Source organism: Olea europaea, chromosome 16 (genome assembly GCF_002742605.1).
Source record: "Olea europaea var. sylvestris chromosome 16, O_europaea_v1, whole genome shotgun sequence".
NCBI lineage: Eukaryota > Viridiplantae > Streptophyta > Magnoliopsida > Lamiales > Oleaceae > Olea > Olea europaea.
In genome coordinates this window covers 18,711,069-18,721,813 of record NC_036252.1, presented here as the reverse complement: position 1 = coordinate 18,721,813, position 10,745 = coordinate 18,711,069, and the positions used below count along the sequence as shown (strand labels likewise).

Here is a 10,745-nt window from a genome sequence, read left to right as displayed (position 1 = left end):
AAACATCGGAGCTTCAAATCCACGTGGTAGCTAGAAGACAACATTTATGTTGGAAGACAAATCCACGTGGATGCTAAGTTATGGTACGCTTTGTCGTTCTTTCGGGGGTCTATCTGCACATCGTAAAGGGAGGTCCACATGTAGTAGAATCGCATCTTGAATATCCGGTTCAAGTGTATATAAGTTGTGATCGCATTCGAATTTATTCAGGTAGAGGGGGGAAGGCTGTCACTTTTCAGGATTAGTTGGATAAAGTTTGGACACCTGGGTTACCAAAAAAATAAAAAAATAAAATTACATTGATCTTCTTTAGTTGGCCATTTGCCATTGACAAATTACATTAATCTTCTTTAAAATCATTTTCCAACTGATCGGGTTGGATATGTTTTCAAGACCTTCCAACTTTCAAATCTGATGAAAAATGAAAGAAAGTATATACTGACCTAGCCTGATAGTGACATATACTTTGATTTTTACTAAACAATAATCTCAATGTTCATCGTAGAAAATATTTTACAAACTTGCCGTATAAATCTCAAGAATGGTGTCATGGCTATGCGTGTAATACAACAGAGGGAAAGAGAATATGGCAGAGATCATGGTAGCAACAGCAAAGGTTAAATCTAGTTTCATATTCTTTGGGAAATCTTGTCGTCGAATTCTTCTTCTGTTCCTGGAGCATCACTTTGATGGAGATCGTGACAAGAGTAAAGATAGAGAGAGATTTTAATTCTGATTTGATAATAAGAGTTTGATTCCAAACATATTTAATTAGTTTTGATGTGTTGATATTATTGGAAATGTATTTCCTTTTAACTTCTTTTAGTTTATTTGTTTTATAAATAGAATAGCTTATTCATTGTAATTCACAACCTGATTATATGAATAAAGATTGATTTTCTCCTTGCTCTCAAATATTCGCTTCTTGGAACCCATTTCTTTCTTATTATTTAATTGCTCATTGTTAAAGTATACTTTTCTGTGTCAATTTGGTACCAGAGCAATTCATTCTCCTTCGACTTAACATCCTTTGTTCTCAAGTTCAAAAGTATACCTCATTGGAGTCGAATTCTTTCAATCGAAGATAAACGATGAAGATCATGACAAGAATAAAAATAGAGAGGGATTTTAGTTTGGATTTGATTATAAGAGTTTGATTCCAAAGATATTTAATTAGATTTGATTAGATTGAATAATATTAATTTTGATATTTTTGATATTATTAGAAGTTTATTTCATTTTAACTTTTTTTTTTTTTAAATTTATTTGATTAATAAATAGAGGGGATTATCTATTCTAGTTCACAACCTGATTATATGAATAAAAATTTGATTTTTCTCTAGTCTTAGATCCTTCACTTCTTTGAACCCCTTTCATTCTTATTTAAAATCCAAACAGGAGTTTCAATTGAAGTTCACATCTAATTAGTTTGCATTCATTACATGTGTAGTCCTATAACTATAATTACAATTATAATTAAGTTTACAACTTTCATAGCAATTATAACTAAGTACAAAACTTAATTGTAATTACAATTAAGACGAACAACTATTATAATTATCGTAATTAAGTCTCAATACTTTACAGAGCTACCACAAGACCTGATTGAACATATATTATTCAAACTCCAATAATTAAATCTTATTTAGTCGATCTTGGGCCATCCATTCTAATTATTAGTTTTTACTTTTTTCATTAAAAGTAAAAGACTGAACTCTTGACATATTTAAAATCATAAAAGTCAATGAATTTGTAATGCTTTCATGTGATCTGTTGTATATCTATTTTATTCACATCCGAGATTCGATAATTACGCATGAGCATAAATGACATTTTTGTCCTTTTAATTAGTCTCACTAACTTAAGTTTTATTTTCTTCAATAGTCATATGAACAAATCACAGAGGTCGAAGTTTAGTCATCGTTAAACACTGAACTTAGATTTTAGCTATTTAATAGAAAATACTTAAATATTCATTCTACCAATATTTCAGGATAACGATTCCTGACAAGAATTCATATTCTCTCCTTCATTCATTTTCAAAATCCCAATTCACCTATATATTTGATCAATCAAATTAATCTCACTCATTGATGAGTCAAAGAATCATTAGAATTAATAAAAAAGATACACATAACCATGTCAAAGGATTTAGATGAAACACACAACGATCAAGTGAAATTTAATTTTTCGTACAATTATTCTATAGAATTAAACTCGACATGTGGTTCGTTCAATACACTCTAAGTGTATTAGTGTCATATTTAACTATTTCTACAATAAGGATAAATTGCAAATCCAATTAGTAAATTAGTCAACACTACAACCTTATAATACAAGGTGTCAACCCTTAAACATTAATTATAAACAAATTATTTATAATCAAAATATAAATTGTATCACATTGTACTTCTCAACATAGCTATCCAACTTATATTATGGCACGTGATAATATAACCCAACATTTTACACTTGTTATTTTTGTAATATATACTATATAGGCACACAATCCAATACTTTACACTTGTAATTTTAGTATTATCCTAATTTTTCATATAAATAAGGAAAGATCATTAGGTTTTGTTCTATCATACAAGAGAGAGTGTGCAATTTTTTCCTTGCAAACATTTTTTTATAGGGTGAATTATTGTTGCGACGACGAACGTCTATAAATCTTGTGCCTTATTTTGTATTTTGTTAATCCTATATATCACTCATTTCACATGAAAACAGATCAGTAGAACATCAAGAGTTGAGCTTTAAATTATCATTAATTGTAGTTGAATTTCAAGTAAATCCGTAATAGAAATTATTCTTATTGTTTCTGTACTTATTTATTTATATGCATCCTATTTGGCATTTGACTAATTCGAATTTCATCTTTATTGGACATATGATTCCGGTTATACTTAAAAATTCTCTGAAAAATGTTTGAAACTTTTAAATTTGGCCCCTATTTGGCAAATTTATAAATGATTTATAAAGATCGATAGAATCAGGGTGTGACCCGAATTCTATTTAAAATGTTATATGAAAACCTATTCAAAATTTATTTAACAAATTCTAATTGAAGTTCTATTTGGAAACCTAATTGAGAGTTAGAATTTGTGTTGGATTTGAAGGGGTTAAGGTATGTACCAGGGAAAAATTTTGGATGCTTTTCAACTAGCTAGCTACTAACCTACCACTTGAGCAACGTCGTCGCAATTCTATCTCGAGAGATGGCTCTTGCCTGCGCTCGAGTGTTGGCTCGTCCTGTTTAGGCCCTTTTCGTATTTTGTTGCATTTTGAGCATTTCTTTTCATCTCTAACTATACGTTTAGGGTTTTGGACATCCTCTATATATATTTAGCTTTTCATTATATTTTAGATTGAGTTAAACAAAGTTGTAAACACAAAATCTTTGTATTCCTTCTTCATGCTTTAGTGAAATTTTCTTTACTCTGCAAGTTATTTTGTTCTTGTATTCTTATTATCAATTACTTCATAATTTTTCTTCTCATGTTTTCTTCAACAAAGTGGTATCAGAGCAATTCAGTATCATCTTGGTTTTCAACAAACTTGTATTAGAGCTAAAGGCTTGGAAATTTATGGGAGATCAAGGTTAAAATCATGTAAAGAGATTAGCTTGATCTTTCGTAATGGCAACCATGAAATATGATATTTCGCTTTTGGATCGCAATACAAGATTTTCGTTGTGACGGGTAAAGATGCAAACGGTACTTGCTAAGATAGATTTGGATGATGCGTTGTTGGGTTTTGACAAAATGCCAACAACTTGGATGCCGGATGAGAAACAATGGAATGATCGAAATGTCCCATCTTAGATTCGTCTTCATATTTCAAATAATATTCTTCATGACGTTTTGAAGGAGAAGTTAGTTGTTGCATTATAGTTGAAATTGGAGCAATTATGCATTACGAAAAATCTAACTAGTAAATTGCATTTGAAGCAGCACTTATACTATCATAATATGATAAAAGGAACATTCCTTGAAGTTCACGTAGCTGTTTATAAGGAAACTGTCGCTGATTTAGAAATCTTGAAGGTTAAATATGATGGAGAAGATTCGGGTTTAATTTTACTATGTACATTGCTTGCTTCATTTATGTCTTTAGAGACATGACGTGATACTTTCACCATTAAAGAAGTCTATGATACTCTATATTCGAAGGAGAAGATGAAGTATTTTGTTGGAATTTAGGTTCATGGAGATGGCCTCGTTGTTAATGATGATCGTGCAAGGAGCAAATTAAAGTCTAACTTTAAATTTTGTAATTATCGCAAGAAAAATGAGCACTTGAAAAAGGATTGTTATAAGTTGCAGAATAAAGAAAAATTGGCTGTAAATTAGAAATTGGAAACTTCAAGGGAAGCTAGTATTGCAGAAAATTGTCACAGTGATGGAAAAGTTTTACTTATTTCTAACTACAACTCCAAACTTGATGAGGATTGGATTCTTGATATAACTTATATTTTTTATGTGTCCCAATCGAGATTTATTTTCAACATATGAACAATTTCAAAATATGTTACAGTAATGGAAAATAATACACCCTTTAGGATATTTGGTATTGGCCATATTATTTTTTTATTACGACTGCAAACTTGAACAGGATTGGATTCTTGATACAACTTGCATTTTTTTATATGTTTCCCAATTGAGATTCATTTTCATCATATGAAACAGTTTTAAAATATGTTATGGTAATGGAAAATAATAAACGTTGTAGGATAGTTGGTATTGGCCGGATTAGAATAAAGATCATTGATGGGATGGTTACAATACTTGATGCTATGAGACACGTTCTAGATTTGAGAAGAAATTGTATCTCCTTAAGTACTCTTGAATCAAAATGGTACAGGTACATTGTCGAATGTGGAGTCCTCAAAATTAGTAAAAGAGTCCATGTTTTGTTGAATGGACATAGAAAATCCCAGTTATATGTCTTGTAATGTTATACAAAATCTTTTTGATCAATCGGCATATTCTAAGAACTCAAGTAGACTTGGAGTTGGATTCTGCACTGTTGGAGTCTAGTTTGGGGTCTTCTTTGAAGAATACAATCGATTGAATTTAGAAGTTATGAGTGATGCCGCTTTGCTACCATTATTGGCACTACCATTGTATTTAGTTGCTAGTAACAGACCCATTTTACTTATCATAAGCCTCCAAATAGGTACAATGTTGCTACAAAGTTTTGGAAAATATTTCTAGTTGAAAATCTGGATAGAAAATTTCGTTTGTGTTTTGGTTGAAGAGGTGAAGTTTATTCTTTGTAGTAGAATTTGTCTTCAAGTGGATAATCTTTGAAGTTTGTTCAATGCAGTGAAATTTGTGTCAATGTGAAGTTTGTTTGAATTAGGAAGTGACCAAAATTCTATTTGGAATGTTATTTAAGGCCCGTTTGGTACACATTAATGTAAAAATAAGAATGAAAAATATAGTCGTTACGGGTCCCACACAAGAGATAGAAAGTCAAATATGATGACTTGATGTGATGGATAACGATCATATTTTTCATTTTAATTAGTAAATCATGGGAAACAAACGGGGGCTTAAAATCCTATTCAAAGTTTAGTTAACAAATTCTAGTTGAAATTCTATTTGGAAGTCCAATTTAGAGTTGGAATTATGTTGGACTTGAAGAAGTCAAGATATGGGCCGAGGAGAAAATTTAGGGGCTTTTCCACTAGTTGGCCACTAGCCTACCACTCGAGCAATGCCGTCGTAATCTTGTCTCGGAAGCCGCTGGCGCTCAAACGACCGCTTGTCCGATCCAGCTCTTTTTTCGTGTTTTGAACATTCATTTCCATCTATAACTATACTTTATATATATATATATATATATATATATATATATATATATTTCTTCATTGTATTTTAGATTAAGTTAAATAAAATAGTAAGCACAAAATCTTTGTATTTTTGCTCCATGTTTTAATGAAATCTTCTTTACTCTCAAATTATTTTGTGCTTGTGATCCACTACTTCCAATTGAGCCAATAATTTCATATTTTCTTCAACAAGTGACATCAGAGCGCAAGTCTATATCATCTTCGTTTTCAACAAAGATGAATAGTTGTGGATACCACAAAATTTGCGGTAATGCATACTAGTTATGAATGTCTGATTGAACATTAGCCATAACCAATTAATAAATAGGTAGCCAGATGGAGTTGTTTCAATTTCTGCAACTCGAATGGAGATGTACAAATCGAAGTAAATCAAGAGTGAATAAATAGTGGAGCTAAAAAGTTTACTGGAAATTCTACCATCCTCCATCCAGATAATTTTGACAAGGTTTCATGAACATAAAGCACGTGTAAATAGCACTTGCAGATTTACGGTGCAGAATTAGTGACAACATAGCACTTGCAACCAAGATGTTTGATGAAATTACTCTTCGGAAATTTAAAAAATGTGACTCCAGTTACTCCCTTAAATGGATTTCATTGAGCCTTTGAACAACTAGAAATTTGGTTTTAGTTGGAAGTATGAAAAATGTATGGAACGTGCTAAGTTTTCTTCTTGCATCTGACGTGGAGATGCACGAATTGAAGTAAATGGAGAGTGAAACAGAGCGGAGCTGGAAAGTTGTCTGGAAATTTTTACCCCCCGTGAATTTCTGCCGCATGTATGGTTCTACTCTCCATCCAAATAATCTTTACAAGGTAAAAAATATACATAATGGATTACATAACATGATGTGGAGAGAAAATATTGGATGAAAAAATTGATTGTGTTTTAAATTGGCAGATGGTAGAGTGTCTGTGGTATTATGTAATCCATTATGTAAATCTTTATGTATATGTAGCAAGGTCTCATAGTATATAGTTGAGAATAATTTAGTCTTGCAATTTTTCTCTTAGATTTCCTCTGATTTACTCTTCTTCATTTCCTTTTGGGCTCATTTTGCCTGTATATTTATATGTACATGTATAGATAAAATTATCACAGTAAGTATTGCAATTCTTGTCCTTAAAAAGGCCTGAAACTGTATCAAACCTTTTACTAATCATGCAATTGATGTCCTACTTGTCAGGTCTTAGGGTTTCTTTGTCTGAAATAGATGTATATAATCCCCCCCCCCCCCCCCCCCCCCGATTTTCATAATAGATTATATTATTGGCGTGCAAAATCCTCAACAATGGCACACTGTGGTATGTTGGATTTATTCTAAAAATTTCATCTCTTCATATTTTGCTTCATGCTAATAACTGATGGATGCAATTGGTTTTTTGAACTCAAGAATCTTGAATCAGAATCATTATGTATCATGGATGGTGCACCTTGGTAGAGTGAGGCCAGTACTACATATCATCCCTTTCTCTTTTGAATAAGTTTAGTTTGTCGCTGAACTGACATGAAACTAGTTGTCTTTGGCAGATTATCAATGTTGCAGATGATATTGGTGATGGCGTACACTTCAATCCATTTGTTGATCACAATGATAAGGTTCTTGCATATGTTAGAATCCACTTCGATGTCTGCCATTTTGTTAATTTCATCTTAGTAATGGCATCCATCATTGATTCATAGTTATTTGTAATTTTCGTTGAAATTTTAACAGTAGTTACTTACTATTCCAGATGTTCAAGTGCAGCACTTTTAGAATGCATGATTTGATTCAGGACATTCTACGATGAGAGAGATTCTACCGGGTGGCCGGTTGCAGAAACCTTAAAGTACCCTTCCGGTACTGTTTGCCACTTCGCTTGAAGGCTTAGGTACCATACTATTACTCCAGGCTATCTGTTAGTTTTATTTTTCGTCTATGCAATGTTCCACTAATTACTGATAAAAACAACACATAAGTGGTAATATTTTCGCCTGTCAAAGTAAGTGTTGTTGAATTTCAATTATCCCGTAAGATCATATCTGATATCTTATTATGTGTTTAAACAACCTCTAATTTGTCGTATGTCATATGACACCTCTCTAAATCATAGAAAAGAAATATGAATTTCTCAATTGTTTCTAATGTTATCACTACATCTAAAAGTTATACATGAAATAACACACAAGAAAATGTTATATTATGTTTCCTTCAGTAATCTCCCATTCATTTTGTAAAAATTGGTTTCCTTTTTGTTATCTGAGAGAAGTGGTAAGAGAAAACTAATACATGTTTTAAGAATTAACCCAGAGTCATGCAGATGGTGGAAGCGGTACCAGTTGAAGAGATTGATGCTTGAGAAACGGAAATTCCACGGCATGATTTCACCGGGTATATGAAAATCGATTTAACCTTTGCTGCTGCTGCTTCTTCCTCCATGATATCTGCCATCTTCTTTTTCTTTCTGTTGTGTTACATACATGGCCCCATTCTTAAGATTCAAGAGCCAATTTGTAACAGATTTTTGTCATTAAGTAAGAGGGAGATACCGAGACGTAAATTGAATGGAACTGACTTTGCGCTGATGGGATGTGACAGAGTTCTTTGTTTGCTGAAATTCTCACCAAAATCGTTTTTATTGTGACAGTATGCCAACTAATGAAGACTAGAATTTTTATCTTCTCTATGTGCAGTATTTTGGGATCTTCTTATCTCATTTGGACCACAAGCAATTGGCATCTTATTTCTTTTACAATAATTGAATGACTTACAATGAATACTGAGACAAATTGGTTTATTTTTACCGTTTAGTTTCCAGTACCTCTTCTGTTGCATATTTTAGTTTTATGCTCATTGGATCTGAATTCAATGGATTTAGCTTGCACACGGTTTTTGTATTGTTCAAGAAATTGTTAGTACTTTGTGATGTCTCTTGGCTATTCTTGAAAACATGTATTCTAAGTATCTAGCAAGAATGGTCCTAAGCACCCGACCTCACTACCAACTATCGAGGGTGCTTGGTATCATTGCTACTAGATAACATTACTATATAATAATGGGAAAAATAGCACCGGAGGTTGCAGCCTTTGCATAAATGAGCAATTGGGTCCAGAGATGGATCCAGACATTTTGGGTTAGGATGACACAATCAAACTTTGTACAAATCAAATATTTTATTCTTGATTTTTCAATATTCATATTTGACTTGAGTTATATTTAAAAAATATTCCTTCATTAATATTTTGTTCATCATTTTCATCCATTTGATTTCGAATAGTCATTTTATTAATATTTTACTCATTACAAGAAAATGCATATTTACATTGGAAGAATTTAGGGTGCGTTTGATTGCAAACATAAAATTTGTATGAAAAAAAAATATATTTGAGATAATTTAATTTCTTAGAACTTATTTGCATGTAAATTGTCAATTAAATGTGTTTGATTAATTTAATTTTCAACCTAGAAAATATTAAATTTGTTCACTTTTTATTGGTGAGTAAATGAGAGAGAGACCTGGAAAATAAAATCATAATTCCTTTAAAGAAAATATTTACCTTGATTTTGAAGAAAATATGATCACGTGACCAAAAGTAGGAAAATATTTTTCATGGAAAAAATGACAATTAAACAGCACAAAAGTAGAAATTTGAATGGAAAAAACATATTTCCATGAAAAGTACTAGCGATCAAATGCACCCTTACAAACAATCAATTTAAGTAATCGAAAGGGAAAACATATAATCAATATTAAATACTAATAATCAATCAAATAAACACAATTCGTCAAATATAAATCAAATTGAACATAATCATTTCAGACACCTTTTATATACACAATTTGATAGAAGAAAAGGCAAATTGAGGTTCTAATTAATTGAAAATTTGATTGGAAAGCGAAAACTTATATTAAATGTGATAATTTGTAGAGAAATTATAGATGAATTTCAAAAAATTAGAAGGGTCAAGATTTTGGTAAAAATACATGAGAGAGAGAGAGTCACAAGAAAAGAGGGAAAAAAAATCAAATTTATTGTAATTTTACTCATATTTGGTGGGGATTAAATCATATTTTTAATAGATTTTGATAAAGGTTGAAAAGTTAGGATTCCATGAAATATGTTATTAAAATCAATTATTAAATTTAATTTAAATTTAAATTTAAATTTCAATCGATATCAAAGAGAACTTTATTTAAAAATAAATAAATCAAAAATTGTGGACTCATGTGACCCCAGAACCACCCCGTCTCCGCCAATGACTGGGTCCTGCTCAACCCTACTTACCATCTCATCCTCTTCATTTACACATGATATTCTATGTTCTATATTGTTATGGTTTTGCATGAGAGTAAATTCCTACACATCCACACTGCTATTTAAAAAAAAGAGTCAATGTTGATTAAAGAAATGGTAGCATGTAAAAATACATATTAAAAGTTATTGGTTGAAATAATATATTAAAAAATACTAAGAATTCATAAATTTGTAGTCCCTCAATTTTAACTAATTTTCTCCTTTAAACTAAACATGATTGCAAGTGGTTAAGATAATAAGTGGTTTTAAATAATTTTCTCCTTATTTTTGGGCTTCAGACAAACACCCTTAAATTAGGGGTAAGTAGAAAGTATAATATTTTCAGTGTTAAAACACCAATTTAGATGACTTAAATTAAGTTATTACACCTATCATTCACGGACACATATTCACAAATTATGCACATGCAATTTGGCTCCAATTATTAAAATCCAGTTATTTAGCCCTTGTTTGACAATCATTATTTGGGAAAAATAGAGTTCTGAATAGTAACTTTTAGGAGAATATGTGGTTAAAAAAAAAACTTTAGATTTATGCTTAAAATATTTATTATATGAATGTGTGTGTAGAAATGAGTACGTAAAAAAA

General features: G+C 31.1%; 1 long non-coding RNA gene across 1 annotated transcript; it reads left to right on the top strand.

Moving 5' to 3' along the window:
• Positions 1–5,932: 5,932 nt before the first annotated feature.
• On the top strand, positions 5,933–8,137 carry LOC111412380. Its single transcript, XR_002706056.1, has 5 exons — positions 5,933–6,676; positions 7,122–7,165; positions 7,255–7,312; positions 7,392–7,460; positions 7,595–8,137. It is a non-coding gene; the product is annotated as an uncharacterized LOC111412380 (long non-coding RNA).
• The last annotated feature ends 2,608 nt before the right edge of the window (positions 8,138–10,745 follow it).